This window comes from Ceratotherium simum, chromosome X (assembly GCF_057802395.1).
Source record: "Ceratotherium simum simum isolate JZ-2026a chromosome X, ASM5780239v1, whole genome shotgun sequence".
Lineage (NCBI taxonomy): Eukaryota > Metazoa > Chordata > Mammalia > Perissodactyla > Rhinocerotidae > Ceratotherium > Ceratotherium simum.
The window spans coordinates 34,085,627-34,105,020 of record NC_141940.1 but is presented as its reverse complement, the minus strand read 5'-3'; the positions used below and the strand labels follow the sequence as shown (position 1 = coordinate 34,105,020).

Sequence of the window (19,394 nt, the reverse complement as noted above, 5' to 3'; positions counted from 1 at the left end):
AAATAAATAAATAAATAAAATTAAAAAAAAAAAAGAAAGCAACTGGCTTGTGAAATGGTTCAAGTTAAATAAAGGCTTATATACCTAATTTAGTAGGGAAAAGGGAGAGGGTGAGGAATGGATTCTATGGGAAAAATAAATAGGTTTCTTTAGGAAAGATAAATGGGTTTTTAGGAGAACACACAGGAGATGTTTGTGATAATGTTTGTTTATACAGGTATGAGTGGTCTTTCTGTTTTCTTCAGAGGCATAAACTCCCCTGGAGAGGGAATTTATGGTAGCGTCATTTCCCAAAAGTTACTGCTTTTAGTCAGATAAGGGAAGCTCGAAGGAAGTTTTTGTTCTACATCTGTTGAATCTCAAAATGTCTTCGAATTAAAGGAATCTTTATACCAACTCTGGGGTTCTGAGTGGGTTCCCACAGCTTTGTATTTTAGGAAAATCTCTGTATTTAAAACTTTTTGGTCATGTTTTGCGTGTTTTGGGAAACTTTTTATGCTTAAAACACGGTAAATATTAACCTTGTTACACCAAATTTATTTGTCCTACTGCAAAAATGTAGCTGGCTAATATTTGTTTTAATTTTGTTTTCAAGTCCCAAAATAAATACTGTAGATTGATACTTTTAAAATAATTGATACTAAAATAGTGATTTTTCAAACGTTATTTCCCCTTCCAGCTTCTAGTATCATTTTAATACTTAATGGCAAAATACCATTTAACTACTCCTGGTCTGTAATATTTTATGTGAAATAATGTTTTAACTTAATATTTGACTTAGAATTTTGCTGATTCATTTATAATACTTAAATGATATTTAATTTCCTCTTTAACTGACATTGGCATGCCTGCTATACTGTTTGTTTTTTAATTCATTTTATGTTAATGAGACTCTTTCTTTTGATGTTTATGGACATCAGCCTCATTACTTTTCAGTTATGCTTTATATGTGAATAGTGTAAATAGTTATTCTAAATAGCACCTTACTTGTAGAGTTCTCATTGCATTTTTCTAAATGTTTGCCTTTAGGGTTATCAACCAATATCCACGAGCATCTGTAGGCCAACCATCACCATCCTTCAAAAATAATTGTAAGTATACCCATAAACATGCTTCAGGACTCTTATTTTGCAATAATATTCAGTCATTATATTTAGGAGATTTCTATTATTTTGCTAATGTAGACCTACTTCTGAACTAGTAAAACATTTACTGTTAATGACTTACCAATTTGAAGAAAAATGTTATTTAATTGGTAAATGACATTTTAATGAAGTATAAAAAAAATTAGCCTATTTTATTAAGAAATAATGTTAGACAACTTTGCTGCAGTGTTTAACCACCACCCTGACTTTATACTAAATAAATATGAAATAAGATAGCATAAATAAGAACAATTAGGTTAGTGAAGACAAAATATGAATGTTCAATTTTCTCCTTCAGAAACGAACTCTTATATCCAAGATTGGGGCATAGGTAATACAGCTATTGTTTTCCTATTATAAATTTTAGAAAGCAAAGCTCTTAAAAATGTTTTTGATGGATAGACCTAAAAATCTCAGATGGAGTAGGAGAGGAGACTGAGAACTTTGTTTCTCAAAAGGGGGTATCAAGTTAGTTATAAATGCTGAAAAATACCGATCTAGAGAATGGACCATTCTGCATTCTACAGGCTTCCTGAGCGTGATATTACAAGTTAGGCAAGATGGATCAAAATCAAATCCATTATTCTAAGCTCCAGACTTCTCAGGGAATTCTCAATTAAATTTCTCATGGTTCTCAGAGTCATACACATATATTTAATACTACAAAATGTTTTTAGAATGATAGTGTTGGAGGAAGAACTGATAACATCTTAGAGGTTAACTCACTTTGACAGTAAAATTTAACAGACCTTTTAAATATAAAATTAATATATACTCATTATATAAAAGAAATTAAATAATACAAAAATAAAGTAGAAAGTGGAAGTCTGTCAGAATTGGAGAGAGGTTAGAGATGGAATAGTGTTGGGAATGTCTGCTGAACACATTAACGATCAAACAATGAAAGAAGAAAACAGTTATTGTACATCCAGACAGTTGCCTCAAAATGGCTGCATTAAAATGTACCTGTAGTCAGAATGGCCAACATCAAATTGTCCTGCTTTGTCATCTAACGACTCGTCATTTAAAATGATAACAAAGGTTACACTTCTTTTTTTTAATGTATATTGAAAAAGTTCTTGGGCCGGCTCCGTGGCTTAGCGGTTAAGTGCGCGCGCTCTGATGCTGGCGGCCCGGGTTCGGATCCCGGGAGCGCCCCGAGGCACCACTTCTCCGTCCAACGCGAGGCCGAGTCCCACGTACAGCAACTAGAAGGATGTGAACCTATGACGTACAACTATCTACTGGGGCTTTGGGGGGAAAAAACTGAATAAATAAAATCTTTAAAAAAAAAAAAAAAAGAAAAAGTTCTTGATGCTATAGGCAGCTTTCCATAGAGAAAAAAATGAAATTCAAAAGTGTAAAATGTAAAATTTTAAAGAGCCCAGCAGTTGTCCTGAGAGTGCACAGGAAGTCACTCATTATAAGTTTGTGAAGATCCAAGTTTGCCGGCAGATGTTTTCCCTGTGTTGGTGAAATAGGTTAATGTGAACATGCAGGTAAGTTTACGCTTTCAAGCTGCAAACAGTGCTCACACCAGGCCATCTCACAGGTATCAATGGCATCGTAAGCCCTGCGTAATCCCTGCCTGGTAGGAAAGACCAAGATCAGTCTTAGTAGAATGTGACATAAGCCAATTTCATCTTTAGTATCTCCCCTTCAGTGCTATTCTCTCCTTACCATATTGTCTCCATGATGAGTGTCCCTTGCTCTTCTCCCAGACCTGTGCACCCCCCTTTGTACACACGCCTGTTGACACCTTGTTCTTATGCTGCTGTTAATTGGAAAAGATTAGATACACAAATTCATCCTAGGGTAGCAATACCTCACAAGTCCTACCCCATCCAGAGAGAGACATGTTTTAACATTGAAAAAGGCCCCAACAGTTGAATTCCTTGATGGGCTGAAGGAAAAAATATGTCCCAAATCTTATCACATCGGTATGGAAGGTTGTTGCCCACTTCATTTCTCCAAGAGGCTGGCTCGTCAGGGCATGTTAGTGACATGAAAAATATATGTACAACGTACTTAATATAAAAGGTTATAAACTGGCTATTTATGGTAAATAATTGAATGTTATTAAATGTGTTAATTCTCACTGTATGTAGAAGAGTACCAAGAGTTTTATCATGATGTGTATACATCCACAACCTGAAATTCTTCAAGTGTTTGAAATGTGGGTCCCTGATGATTTCTGTGGCTATTTTAAGCTATATAAGATTCAATTGATCTTAAAAAATAATAGTCAGTTGACCTGATTTTTCTCTAGCTAATACCTTCCCTAAAGCCCTACTTATGTTACCCATGCTACTGTGAGATAAATAGATACATGCAAAGAGAGAGAAAGAGCGATCTCTCACAAAGTAATAATTTAGGTCATGTATTCAATGTCTCCTGTAAAAAATGATCAGTTGACCAACTGTGCTTCTCCTGAGCTGGATAAGGTTTGTAATATCAGTAAGTATTAAAGGTAAATATTATCCTTTTTCTGTAAAACTATATTTAAAGTTTCTTCACAGAAAGGCCTAATGTAATGAAGAAATGGTGTACATACATTGGCTCTACAATGTCATGACAGGATTTATACTTGTCGCTCTCTTAACACCTATAGTCACAACTTAAGAATTTTTTTTTTTTTGTGAGGAAGATCAGCCCTGAGCTAACATCCATGCTAATCCTCCTCTTTTTGCTGAGGAAGACCGGCTCTGACCTAACATCTATTGCCAATCCTCCTCCTTTTTTTTTTTCCCCAAAGCCCCAGTAGATAGTTGTATGTCACAGTTGCACATCCTTCTACTTGCTATATGTGTGACGCGGACTCAGCATGGCTGGAGAAGCGGTGGCTTAACCCCTAAGCCACGGGGCCAGCCCAAGAATTTTATCTTTTATCTTTTTATCTTTTATTATGTGCTTGGTGTTGCTACAAATAAATACAAGTTCACTTAGAAATTTTTTTTCATTATGAGTTCTTTAGTATATAACTGAGTATTATTGCAGATTTCTTTGCTCTAGGTTGCTAAATTATTTTAATTAAAACATAAATAGACTATAACAAATATCAAATATTACCTACATTGATAGACAATTCCATTATCTCACTCTGCAGTGTATTGTATTTATTTGCCTTATTCACAAATATTTTGACTCTTTGGATTTCATAAACTTAAATATATTTTATTGCTCTTCAGCTCTTCATTTGGTTAAATTAAATAATACATAATCAAAACTCATGAAAAGTGTACAGAATTGAGTGTTGAGTAGCAGAATATAGTGTGTCCTATGCAGAGTATACGCTTATGTTCATATCACCTACAGGAACTAACACAGTGTCTTGCACATAATATGTGTTTAATAATATATTCAATAATTAGTTCAATAATAACTATTGAACTAATAATGATAAAATAATAGCTCTTCTAGAAGAGAAGTACTCAATCAGGCATGCTTTTTAGTAAATAAATATATATACAAATTTAAAGCATGGGAAAACCTGAGCCTTTATAAGATAATTCCACATTCTTCAGTTTTTACTTTTGTTAATATTCAAAAAAATTAAGTGATCCTTTATGACTAGTTGAACTCAAAAACATGACATTAACCAAGTACTTAAAGAAATGTTTATTGATTTTAATAAGCTAATGGAGCCAACTGATAACTTGAATAACTATATACCATACATATTTTTCACTCTGAGTAGCCTGTACCAACATCCAACAGGCTGGCAACAGTTTAGAATGCACACATTCTAAGATATTTCAGTTTTTCAAAATAAGTGAAAGTTACTTTATTTTGGAAAGGTAAGTAGCCAAGCCATTTCAAAGTAGAGTTACATGTCCATCAATACTAGATAATAACAGTCAATTTTATATGTATGTTTTCTGTTTTTGAAAATACGCCTTTCGAAAATATGCTTGTACTTTTAAATTATACATTTTCAAAGCATCTAGCTCCTTAAATATAAAATATGGGTATAAGGTAAGTAACTGTAACAATTAAATTAACATATGTCGTATAAGAGGATGTCATAATCAGAGTTTATGACACAATGTTGATTTTTTATTTCACTCATTTAAATATTTATTATTCTTACCTTCAGTAGGTATTGCTCTAATTTAAAAAATAGCACATATCTTTCAAATAAAATACAGATATTTTAATGATGTGGAAGTTTTTACATGTTGTGTAAAACGAATATTGGCATATTGAATCATGTTTCTATCGCATTTTACTCTTATTTAAAAGTGATTTTTCCCTCACCAAAATTAAACATATGACCCAGACAAGTAATACATTGCATAAGTGAGCTTGTTAACAATTGCTTTTTGAAATATTCCCTCTTTGTACATCTAGGTATGGTTGTGCATTTAGCTTTCTCAAAACTAAGTATCTTTATTTGTACCTTTAGTGATATTAATAAACTAATACTAAACTAATAAAAAGATAATAAAATATGAAAATCAAATCATATATTTGTGGTATGTTCCTTGAAAGTATATGTCAATTAAAATATATATATAATTAGGGGGGCCGGCCCCGTGGCGTAGTGGTTACGTGCACGCGCTCCACTGCTGGCAGCCCAGGTTTGCATCCCAGGTGCGCACCAATGCACCGCTTGTCAGGCCATGCTGTGGCGGCGTCCCATATAAAGTGGAGGAAGATGGGCACAGATGTTAGCCCAGGGCCAGTCTTCCTCAGGAAAAAGAGGAGGATTGGCATGGATGTTAGCTCAGGGCTGATCTTCCTCACAAAAATAAATAAATATATATATATAATTAATTGCCACTCCATTGAGTATTCTCATTGACTTCATAGGATTTTGATTATGTGAGAACATACGCTCAATGTGTTGCAAGTTTCTTAGCATCATTGGTAATGACACAGTCATTTAGATAGGTGGATTAGGCAAGAAACTATCAGTCATCATTGAACATCTTCCTATCCCTTATTCCCATAACCAAATTCATCACTAACTCCTGTCAGCTTTAGCTCTTAAATATCTTCACTCCATTTCTACCATCATTATACCAGTTTGGCTTGCCATTATCTCTTGTCTGAGTGCTGGAATAGCCTTCCACACAAGGCTATTTGCCCCACACACAATAGGGACCAGACAACTAATTGCCCCAATCACACATTTGCACTCCCAAATCCATTCTCCCAATTCTTATTGCTCTTTGAATAAATACCAAAATCTTTATCATGGTTTGTAGGAGACAGCCTGATCTGGCCCCTGTCTACCTCTTCAGTATCATATTTGACTCTTTCCCCTCACCTCCCTTATGAATGCTTCAGCTACTCTGTCTACTTTCAGTTCCTAGAATGCATCATGCTCTCTCTTCTCTTGTGAATATTTCCTTGCATTTCGCATCTCCTGACACATCACCAGTTAACTCCTATTAAGCCTTCAAAGCACAACCTAAAAGATATTTCATCTGGAAACAAGGAAGCCTTTCTGCCCACTCTAACCCCTCAAGACTAGGTCAGCTTCCTCTGTTATATACCTTCATAGGTAACACTGTGTAACTTTCTATCATATCACTTATCGCAGTTTATAATTATACATTGATGTTTGTGATTAATTGGGGATTGCTATCTTCTCCACTAGATGTGAACTCCATGAGATCAGGAACAGTATTTGCTTTTGCTGAATATTGTATTCTTAGCATCTGGCACAGTGCCTAGCATATGATTCAGTAAATATTCATTGACTGAATAACTGAATGAACAAATAGGTATTATCTATTAAAAAGTCGTTTGTGTAACTTTTTGAGATGGTTAATCTGTGGTTGTCCAATTATAGAGGATGTTTTTCTACCTTCCCCCCAACCTCACAGTGGTAGCTGTAAATATTACAGCCTGGTGAAAAATGAGAAGCCTCAGTTACTAAGACCTTAACATAGGATTGTAGATATGAGCTATCAACTAACTGTGACAGCAGTAAAAAGTATTGCCATGACTTTAAATGTAGCATTAACTATACAAGCAGCTGACGCTTATAAATGTCGAATACCACATCTGAGTTGTTGAGTGGTCCAACAGGGATTTTGAATAGGTCTCTCTTGCCCTGTTTCATGCACCAAGTGCTTCATATTCAGAAAACAAAATCATACCACTGCTATGCATTTTTAAATAAGCAAATTCAAATTTGTGATAAATGAATTAGAGGATAAGCTGTAAAATGGTAAGAATTATTGCTAATGGGGCTTACATTTCACACTAAAAAAGTAGAATATATATATATTGAATGTAGTATGAATATATCATTGAATATATGAATATATGGAATATATATTGTATATATGTATGAATATAATTGAAATGTGATGTTACTAAATGAATACATTGCTAAGTGATATAATTCTTAGTTCATATTTCTTCCTGGCTAACTAAGCTTTCTTATGGCTGCTTTGATTTCATATTGTACTTTATTTTTATTCTGCTGAATTACACTTTGCTATTTTGGAGTGACCCAAATTTGTCTTAAATTACATGTATCTGCCATAACTCATACATTTTAATATCCTAGTCATGTTTTTATTTTTTCATCTGTTAAAATATTGACAAACAGTTTTGACAGCATGATGAGTGCTAGAGCAATAATTCTCAAACCTTATTGTGGATAGTATCATCTGGGGATCCTGTTAGGCTGCAGATACTAATTGAGTAGGTCTGGGGAGGAGCTGGAGATTCTGCGCTACTAACAAGCTCGCAGGTGATGTTAATGCTGCTGGCCCACGGATTACACTTGGAGTAGCAAGGTAATAGGAGGTGGACATATTTTTCCAGGGCCAGATAGTACATGTTTTTGATGTTGTGGACCACATGGTCTCTCGCAATTACTCAGCTTTGCCGTAGTAGCATGAACAGCCATAGACAACATACAAATGAGCAGGCATATCTGGGTTCCAATAAAACTTGATGAACACTGAAATTCAAATTTCATACAATTTTCACATGGTATGATATATTATTCATCTTTTGATTTTTTTTCCAGCCATATAAAAATGTAAACACCATTGTTAGCTCGTGGACCACAAAAAAACAGTTTGTGGTTTGCTGACCACTCTGCTAAAGTATCCATGGATAACTGCCAGAGGCTGGAGGTGTGGGTGCAAGAGGCTCTGTAGAGAAGATTACAGTTGAGCTAGGACTTAAAGAAGTAAGGCTTTTCTGGGTCGAGAAATGTGAAGTAGTGAAAGATAGCGATATGGGCAAGCAACAGCATTAGTGTTTTCTAAGCTGAACGCATAGGAGTGTGGCATGAGAACAAGCCGTTCTGGGTTGAGAAGGCTCAAAGGAAATGGGAATTCCTTACATGCATATTTAAATGGTTTCAAATTTTAATGAGTAGTGGTGTCAGGTGAGCAAGCAGAATGAGAAGTGGAGGATGCTATTAAGTTCCACATTTTGGAATTTCAAGAGAGAAGTGGTCTATTGGGAGGGAGAAAGAGAAGAGAATTGATTGAGGAAACCAGGAAAAAACTACATTTGAAAGACCAGGACTGGGCCGGCCCTGTGGCTTGGTGGTTAAGTGCACGCGCTGCGATGCTGGCGGCCCGGGTTCGGATCCCGGGTGCGCATCGAGGCACCACTTCTCTGTCCAGCCTGAGGCCGAGTCCCACATACAGCAACTAGAAGGATGTGCAGCTGTGACATACAACTATCTACTGGGGCTTTGGGGGCAAAAAAATAAATAAAATCTAAAAAAAAAAAAAAAAAAAAAGAAAGACCAGGACTTTCTGCCAGTGACTGCAGACTGTTCTCACAAGAAAGCTTTGTAGAAGCATTTATATAAATGATTAGGATTTGCAAATTCATTGTTGAAAAGTGAAATGAGTATCATAAAGCCAGGCAGAGCAAGGCAGTCAAGCCATTTGTCCATTATTACAAACTACATAGCAGACAATAGGGGAGCAGAATTTGCCACTCCAAATTGTGTATGTTTGGCTTGACAGTTATTTTGGGTTGATTATTTTTAAAGAACAAAAGACTCAGGAAGAAACTTTGACCTTCCTCCTAACTGCCTAAAAGAATTTAAGATAGAAGGCCTGTTCCAGGAAGGAGCTATCACCATAGAGAACTATAGTATAAGATGAACTAGATGTGGTAGACAGGGAGGAACCTAACAAGGCCCATTTGATCGAAGTCCTCTCCATGTCCCATTGTCTCTACAAGGCATGGCAAACATTAAACATTTGCTTTTCCATCTCTGTGTGAATTGCCTTCCTCCCCTTTGAAGTCCCAAACCACTACCCCCAACATCCTCCTTTGTCTTTAGCTGAAGATGGTATTTAAGGTGGTGGCTTTGGCCAATTTGGTGAGTTACTCAGTTTTCTTGGGTCTCTCCTATGAGTACGTGTTATTAAACTTTGTTTGATTTTCTCCTGTTATTCTGTCTCATATCGATTTAATTCTCAGGGAAGCCAGAAGGACCTAGAAGGATAGAGGAAAATTTCTTCCTCTCCTACAAGACTAAAAAGGGAAGCTAAGAACTGAGGATTGAAGATTTAAAAAATGGTCTCTACAAATGCCTCAGCCTCTGACAGACTTTGTTGATGAGCTACAGAATAGGGCATACACACCAAGGGGTAAAATGAGCATGTAGGTTTTATAGAAGATGTTTCTATTATTTCTCTGGAAGTGGCAGAGGAGTGAGATGATAGACTATTACAAAAAACATCAGAGTTGAGAGTTATGACAGATGGAATATCAAGTACAAAATTAACTCAATCCCAATAGTTTTTGGAATGCTCTTCTGCTAATTCTCTTTTCATTTCCCATCTCATCTTCCCCAAAAGGACTTTGTCTAGTTGTTCTGGAATTGTGTTTCATTGAAGTGCTGGAAGTCAATTAAGATTTGTTGAGAACTTATTATACACAAGGGACTTCAGGAATTTTTCTTTCAATTCTCCCAACAATCTAATAAATGGGGAATTTTTACCACTATTTATTTACCCATATCTCACCCAAAATAGGGGGTGCATCTGGTAAGTATCTACTGGTAATTAGCTCTGGCTTTGTCATAACCCAGGGATAAAAAAATGAGAGGCAAAGGGAGAGTTTCCATTTTTCCACAATAGAGGGAAAACTAAAATTTTGGTTAGAAAATTTTATTTCTAAACACTGACTAACCATGAGAAGAAAGGCAACATGGTTTTATTAATGAAAGTTAGGAAGAGTAGCAAATGTAGACATAAGAAACTTATATGTTATTTATGTTTTAACATTCAAAGGACCTATGACCAGGTTTCCTATCAAATGAGGAGAGATGTTACATATAGTTATAAGATAAATTATCATTTATTGAACATCTACTCAATGTCAGGCAATATGCTAAAAATTATATGAATTGCTCCATTTAATTTTCATTATATGAATTGCTCCATTTAATTTTTACAACATCCCAACGAAAGTGGTTATTATTATCCATACTTAACATATGAGGCCTAGAGGGCTTAAGTGAGTTATCCAAGGTCCCCTGAGTCCTATGGTCTTGCTTACCAAAAGTGCTATTGTGTAAATCCAGTGATATTAAGTACATAGCACATACCAGATGCCAAACAGAAGATAGCTATTGTTTTCTTGCTATTATTGTCATTAGTATTATTGCCATTTACTTAACTCCTCTAAACCTTATATACCTCAACCACAACCTGTCAGTATAATATGTTTGTCAGAGGGATTACATGAAACAACCCACTTAAAATTTCTAGCATATAGAAGCCACTTAGTAAATGTCAAAACTCTATAAATTTTCTCTTGAAGAATGCTTTTTATGTTTAAATAAGGCCAAATAAGACAGTAGATACTGCTACTTCCAATTATTTAGTGGCATGCCTCTGAGTAATGAACTTAACAGTTTATCGTCAGAAAATAATATTTGACCAGAAAATGACTTTGGTTTAAGTGCCTGGTATCAGGAGGAATTAAGAGAGTTTATGGCTGAAATACTCAGCACATACTTCAAAGTTTCCGAGTTTTTTTCCCACTGCATCCACTACTTCCTGTTGTTTGTATCTTGAAGGACTTAAACAGATGTTTCTTAAGTACTTGTGTATTTAACAAAATAGTATTATTCGTAGTGCTATTAAAATAATATAATTCATTCATTTCTGCCCCACTTCAAAAGCTGTCTTTTAATAGTGGAAGCAATGTTTATTGATAGTATGGAAGTGCTCAATAGATGTGTTCAATAAATGTTGGATGACAGAGTGAATCAATGACTCATTTCCATTATTTATTATCTTTATATCTTTAGATTTCTGCAAAGAAAACTTCCTCTAAATTGAATATATACTTATCTCTGCAAATTCATTTTAACAAGACACATCATGTTCCCCTGAATATAAAAGCAGAAACGGATTAGTCTTCGTTACACTATTTTTTTTTAATTATATTTAAAATTGATTTTGGTACTTGATGTGCTAACATTTAAGTGCAGCGCACTTAGGTGCTTCCTTACATTGTTGTTCCTTGGTGCTTTTCTTCATTTAATATTCATTTTGATGAGTTTTGGCACTCTTCATGCCTTTAAAGGGTCAGCCAAATTTGCAATACGAACAGATACTTATGTTATTGGCTAACAGTAACCTCTGATTCTAAAAGGAAGGAAAATGACCAAGTATCTCTAGCATCCTAAAGAAACTTGATATTCAGCGTCTTCTCCAAATTTGTCAAATAAACGTAGAGCTAGGAAATACATTTTTAAAGAGAGTCATTCTACGGGAAAAAATGTTTACTTGAGAGTTTATCATTGAAAAGATAGCTCAGGGAAAGAAAGCTATAAGGCCAATGAGGGAAAACAAATGAGGTAAGATTAGCTTGTGTTGTAATAGAGTGTAAGAGCGGCCTCTGAGTTACACTGAAGACAGAGTTGAATTTAGAACATGGAGAGGGCAGGAGGAAGAGCATTTCAAGTGTGTGGGAGTGGTGGGGAGGGGGGCGTCACAAAATGCTTGGAATTGAATGAGGCAGAACTGATGGGGTCTGTGACCCTGTTGGGTTATACTCAGTAACAGACAAAGTGGAATAGATAAGGTGAGAGCAACATGGAGAAGATAGTAAGAGGAAAATGCTATTAAGGGGCTTTCATAATATTTATAGTGGTTCTTCCAAAGAGAAACTCTTGCAAGTACTTAGAAATATAAGACTGGATGTCTCATCTTTGTCTCACGGTTCTGATGCTTCAGTATTGTGCTCTCCAATTATTACACCTGTAGCAAACAGCCCCTACCACCAGGTGGCTACAGAGTCATGTGATGCTAAGATAGTTTTCCAGTGTTTGGGACTCTGGTGTGGTGAAAGTTTTTCCAAGTCACAACTTTAAAAATCTGATAATCTATCTAATATCCTATCTTCTATCTAGACAACTTTTTAGAAAAAGTTGAATTAAGTTCATCACTTCTCAGTATACATGAGTTTAGGGAATTGATTTATATGTGAGATTCCCAAGGGAGGCGCCAAAACAAATGAAATAGAAGAAATAAATATGATTTGTGTCAAGTTTCTATATATACTACACTATAATCCATGACTTATTCTCAGATAACTTTCTTGAGTGTTATTTGCTATCCAACGTTGAATTCTGTCATTCAAAAATATTTTTTTTGTTCCTCTCCCACAATTGACTGATTGAAATTCTTTATGGCAGAGTTATAACTGTGAGAAAGGATATTCACTGAATTAGAGGAAGTGGAAAGGAGAGTGAGGCTCTGTAAAGCCTTCCGGGGAAGGTCAGCAGCAATTTGGAGAGTAGGAGTTGGCAGAATAGAAATCCAGCATCTCTGTCTTCATTATACTTTATGATATCATGCTCCAGAGAACATAAAGTTCTCAGTTTATTTTGGGGGAAAATTATATAAATCCAAGATCATTATTTTTGACTCTTCATATTAATAGATAGTGCATTAAGTTTGCATTAGAACGAAAAATGATGTAACCTAGTTTTTAAAAAGCAAAACACTACAATTAACATATCAAAATACCCCATTACAGGAGAAGGATGCTGTTTATTGCTCTAAATTATTCAGAAGTTTTCACACAATTTGCTGTAAACATCTGACTAATAGAAGAGTCCAGATCTAGTAGTTGATGACGATACACAGAATTTCATCTTTATTCTTTCTATTTGTGTCTGTGGAGGTTATCACAAAGAACGAGTGGACTGAGGTACCTGGATAATATACCCTTAATTATTAGATTAATTAACTAAAATAATTATGGAGGAGTATTATCTGATCAGCACTATGCCAGGAATTATGGGGGTTGCAGATAACTGTTCGCCAAGATCTCTGACCTTTCAGGTTGCTCATAATCTTATTGGTGAGACAAGATTAATCAACATAAAACAAAAAAAAAAGGCAGATTAGCCAGCCCTGATGGCCTAGTGATTAAAGTTTGGCACTCTCATGGCTTTGGTGGCCCGGGTTCCTTTCCCAGTCGCAGAACCATACTACCCGTCTGTCAGCTGCCATGCCATGGTGGAGGCTCACATAGAAGAACTGGAAGGGCTTACAGCTATGATATACAACCATGCATTGGGGCTTTGGGGAGGGAAAAAAGGGCAGAATGTTACAAAGAGCCAAATAGTGTGCTCTAAACAATAATGATTTTACAAGTACAAAAAGGGTAGGAATCAATGAAGCCTACATTTCAGAGAGAAAGCCTTCAGGAAGTGAGCTTATAAATTGGGATGAATTGTATATATATTTGCCATCATTATCTCTTCTATCTCATTAAGCATCCATTTGTCTTTTTATACCCTATCCAGGCACTCACTTAAGTACCTTCAGCATGGTAGACACTCCATAAATATTTGCTGATAGATCAATTAGTTTTTTGAGAAGGATATAGTAAAAGCAAGCAAAAGAGAGACATTTTGTTTTTTCTGTCAAATATATAGTTACCTTGAGAAAAAGTCTGTATTGACCATGAATACAGTACCTTATCATTAATTCATAGTGCCAATCTGAAAGGAAAGCTTATAGATCTGCTTCTTAAAGAGTGCAATGCCCAGTAGCTTACCCTCACAACATTGAAGAATGAAGGTGAAAATGTGAATGCCCATAGGATTCTGAAAACAGTTTTAGGTCACTGGTCTGCTTCAATTAGTCATGACTTATAATACCAACATTTTATAAGACAAGTAGTCAACTTTTCAGCAGAAATGTTTCTCTAATGCTTGGTATATTTAAAAATTGATGTAAATATTTATTTAAATACTGTAGGTTTGTTCTCCTTTTAGGAGCAGTATTTAAGTAGTATCTATCTTATGCCTAGGAAAAGTAGGGTTTTTTTTAAATCTTCATATCTTTACATTAAGGAACTTTTGTTTCTTTAGAGATGCTTCTCTCAAATTTCAGTCTTCTACAAAAACAAAAGACATTGTATGATATTGTTGCAATTAATATTAGGCAAGTATGTAATTTTACTGGGATGTGGTTAGACATGATTAGAATAGTGGCACATCACCGAAGATAGGGATAGAATGACAGCCATTAAAATAAAAGCCTTGACTAAATTTCTTGTGGGTAAATTACCCCTACTACAACATGGTATTTTGACGAGTATGCATATTGAAAGTAGTGTTATAATTTAGGATTAAGGCTGTTATAGTCATACTTACATATAAAACAATTACTCTAGGAAACAGCAACTGCTTTTCAAAACTGTGGAATAATGAACACGTCTTTTTCTGAATGACAAATTAAATGGGACCACAACTTCATACATGAATGGTCCTCTAAAGGAAATGTAAGCTATTAAAACCCATAATTAATAAACAATGTGTCGCGTTATTTTCCCTCTTTTTGTATTTGTATCCATCAAGTGGTCTGCACATTCAAGCAAGTATCTATATTCTAACTGGTTAACCAATAGTTTGGAAATAGGTCTCCTTCACTGGAAAAACAGAAACAAGGGTTAATTCATATTTTTCCCTTCACTTTGGCATTATTCTAGAATTTTAGGCAGGAAAATATGTTCTTTTATGAGTCACAGATAAGCCTACATGTACGCTTTAATTTTGGGGGTGAACTGTTTTCCCTATGCCTAAATTGGGTACTGCTTACTTTTAAATTGTTTTCTTCCTTCTCATTTTTAAAAATCTTTAGCTGAGAAGAGCCACCTGGAGTTCTTATTTTGCTGAGAAAGTTCTGGTATTGGATTCCATTCTGTTTCAAGTGTCTAAGAAAAGTTCTAAACCTCAGCTTTGGTCATGAAACTTCCTCATCTGGGGAGGGTAAGCAAGAAAGAAAAGGAACATTTTATACTCTTTATATTAATAAAATTTAAAAAGCTTGAAATAACCAAACATTTTAGTGAATATGACTCAACTAGATCTCTTATGCATTACTGGCGGAAGTATACATTTGTACAACGACTTGGAAAACAACATTGGCATTTATCTCTTAAAACTGAATATTCACAATGCGTATACAATGTATTGTTTTATTTTTAATTGATTAATTAATTAATTATATCAATGGAGCCATATTTTGCGAGATGATAATGGTGATTCACACACCAAGGATTATAATTAATCCAGTTCTATGCACTTGAGGCCAGATTATTCTTAGAATTCCAAGATAGCTGAGCACCCAAGTGGGCATCATTTGGTCGTGCACCATACCAGGCTAGGGCAAAACTAGAAAGGAGAAAGAGAAAAGCCTGTTTTGCTACAAACACTATACATTTAGAGTAGGGCTTGGTTCATAGAATTTTATCAATGACTTTATAAAGCAAAAAATGAAAAAAGAAGTAATGATGAATATTTACCAGTGGCTGCTTAAGGTGGCAGATTTTTATAACCAAGAGAAAAAAATGAGAGGCACATCAAATGGTTAGTTTTATGTTTTGTACATTTGGGAGAATGTGAGTTCCTTCCAGATGCACAGGAAAAATACGTCTTTGCCTTTCACATAATTCAAGGGTGATGATCTACAAATTCTCGTCAGGAAACTTGAGGCAATTTTATTTTATTTTTTTTTATTTTTTATTTATTTTATTTTATTTTATTTTTTATTGGTTTATAACGTAAAAATTTCAGGTGTACATCATTGTACTTCTATTTCTGTATAGATTACATCATGTTCACCACCAAAATACTAATTACAACCCATCACCACACACATGTACCGAATTATCCCTTTCACCCTCCTCCCTCCCCCCTTCCCCTCTGGTAACCACCAGTCCAATCTCTGTCCCTATGTGTTTGTTTATTGTTGTTATTATCTACTACTTAATGAAGGAAATCATACGGTATTTGACCTTCTCCCTCTGACTTATTTCACTTTGCATTATACCCTCAATGTCCATCCATGTTGTCACAAATGGCTGGATTTCATCGTTTCTTATGGCTGAGTAGTATTCCATTGTGTATATATTCCACATCTTCTTTATCCATTCGTCCCTTGATGGGCACTTAGGTTGCTTCCAAGTCTTGGCTATTGTGAATAACGCTGCAATGAACACAGTGGTGCATGTACCTTTACAAATTGGTGTTTTCACGTTCTTTGGATAAATACCCAACAGTGGAATAGCTGGATCATATGGTAGTTCTATCGTTGATTTTTTGAGGAATCTCCATACTGTTTTCCATAGTGGCTGCACCAGTTTGCACTCCCACCAGCAGTGTATGAGAGTTCCCTTCTCTCCACATCCTCTCCAACACATGTTGTTTCCTGTCTTGTTAATTATAGCCATTCTGACGGGCATGAGGTGATATCTCATTGTAGTTTTGATTTGCATTTCCCTGATAGTTAGTGATTTTGAACATCTTTTCATGTGTCTGTTGGCCATCTGTATATCTTCTTTGGAGAAATGTCTGTTGAGGTCTTTTGCCCATTTTTTAATTGGGTTGTTAGTTTTGTTGTTGTTGAGATGCACGAGTTCTTTATATATTTTGGAGATTAAGCCCTTATCAGAAGTATGGTTTGCAAATATCTTCTCCCAATTGTTAGGTTGTCTTTTCATTTTGTTGATGGTTTCCTTTGCTGTGCAGAAGCTATTTAGTTTGATGTAGTCCCATTTGTTTATTTTTTCTATTGTTTCTCTTGCCCGGTCAGATGTGGTGTTTGAAAAGATGTTGCTAAGACCAATGTCGAAGAGCGTACTGCCTATGTTTTCTTCTAGAATTTTCATAGTTTCAGGTCTTACATTCAAGTCTTTAATCCATTTGGAGTTAATTTTTGTGCATGGTGTAAGGCAAGGGTCTACTTTCATTTTTTTGCATGTGGCTATCCAGTTTTCCCAACACCATTTGTTGAAGAGACTTTCTTTTCCCCATTGTATGTTCTTGGCTCTTTTGTCAAAGATTAGCTGTCCATAGATGTGTGGGTTTGTTTCTGGGCTTTCGATTCTATTCCATTGATCTGTGTGTCTGTTTTTGTGCCAGTACCATGCTGTTTTGGTTACTATAGCTTTGTAGTATATTTTGAAATCAGGGAGTGTGATACCTCCAGCTTTGTTCTTTTTTCTCAGGATTCCTTTAGCTATTCGGGGTCTTTTGTTGTTCCATATAAATTTTAGGATTCTTTGTTCTATTTCTGTGAAAAATGTTGTTGGAACTTTGATAGGGATTGCATTGAAGAGGCAATTTTAAATAGTCATATTCAACATTCAACATTTAAGCCAACATAAACAATTAGGAATAAAACACCTTGGCTTTTGTGAAGGGAAATTATAAAATGAGTAGAAAAAAATGTAGAATTAGAATTATTAACCAAAAAAAATCCAAATTTTTCTAACCAAGTTTCTTACAAATAGTAATTTGAAAGAGAAAGAGAATTGCCATTGGCAAGGAGGGAGATGTGACAATAGCTATTTTCTTTTTTAGCTGTGACAATAGCTATTATTTATCAAACATCTATTAATGTCAGGTACTGGACTGGACTCTGCAAGTTCATTCTTCTAATTCTCACAACAGTCAACAGTCAATGAAGTACTTATTATTGATCCCATTTAACATATGAGGAAACATAGGCTAAGAGAGCTTAAGTGAGTTTCAGAGGTTCCACAGCTAGTGAGTGACAGAGCTGGGGTTCTGAACCCAGACTGCCTGATTCTAAACTCACATTTCCTTACCCTGGAGCTGACCCATGTATACAGTAGCCATGCTAAGTGAATGAAACAATGGATCCTGAGATGTTTCAGGTCTCCAATCCACTCACTCCTCCAAGCTGGTTCTTCTGCACAGAGCATGGGGTCCCAACCCTAGCTCTGCTGTCTAGAGCACTGGCAAGTGACCCATTGGGCTCCTCCTTGACCAACTGGGCATGGAACAGTGCAAAAGCAAACTCCTCCACAAAGCTGGGAGAGTCATGCTGTGGGCTACTCCTGCATGCAGGTGGGTACATATCTCCTGGGTCCTGTGACCCTGCCTAAGAAAAGTGACGAGGTGGAGAGACAAATCAAGCAGCTCAGTACCTGCTACTACTAGATAAAGGTGACTATGTTCATATCAGGTTAATAACAGGTACTCAATAAATATTGTCATCGTTATTACATTGTTATCACTATTATTACTAGCTGTGTAGCTCTTAGCAATTTACATTAAGCTCTCTTTGACTCAGTGTCCTAGTCCATAAAATAAGGTTGACACTACTGGAATGATCTAAGATTGTCATGGTGATTACATTACAAGGTAAATTCATTTAAATTTCCTGGCAGATTGCTCATTGAGTGTTAGTAGGACAGGAGAGATGTTTTCTCCTTTTGGTGTGATAAAAATGAGATTGTAATTATCTTGCAAATGTTGGCTCCTGTGTATTTTATTTCCCCACTTTCCTACTAGCTTCCTGACAGACTAGCCTTCCCCAGCCTCTTCATTCCCTGTATATAACAGTCTGTTTAAACTTAGTGCTGACAGAATTCCTTTTCCAATTGTTTCTTATAATTTAGATCTATGTTCAAGACCCATTCCCTACATTCAAGGCCCCTTCTTTCCTTCATAATACTTTTGAATACTCAAGTCCCCACTAATCTCTCCTTCTACCACACAGTTTGGCAATGACCGCTTTCCCATGTTTTTGTATTCATTTATGTTGTTATCTTATTAGCTAAGTTGTAAATTCTTTGAAAGCAAAGACTCTATCTTCTCATACATCTTAGTACTTACTGCAGTACCTAGCCCAGTGCCTTGAATAAAGTAGAAGCTCAATAAATAATTACTGATAGATAAATTCATGTAAGTTATCTATGAAGTCAGTCATTAATTCTTGTAACCAGAACTCAAAGAAAGCTCTGGAAAAT

The 19,394-nt window shown here is 35.5% G+C and overlaps 1 protein-coding gene and 1 non-coding gene across 2 annotated transcripts in view; both read left to right on the top strand.

Moving 5' to 3' along the window:
- HTR2C (5-hydroxytryptamine receptor 2C) overlaps positions 1 to 19,394 on the top strand; it is a 318,136-nt gene that overhangs the window by 23,832 nt on the left and 274,910 nt on the right. The window contains exon 2 of the mRNA XM_004440506.3: positions 1,030 to 1,091. The gene's annotated coding sequence lies outside the window, so the exon portion shown is untranslated. The remainder of the gene's footprint in view (positions 1 to 1,029; positions 1,092 to 19,394) is intronic.
- Positions 18,373 to 18,501, top strand: LOC147911812 (small nucleolar RNA SNORA35). The gene has a single exon (XR_015550760.1). It is a non-coding gene; the product is annotated as a small nucleolar RNA SNORA35 (small nucleolar RNA).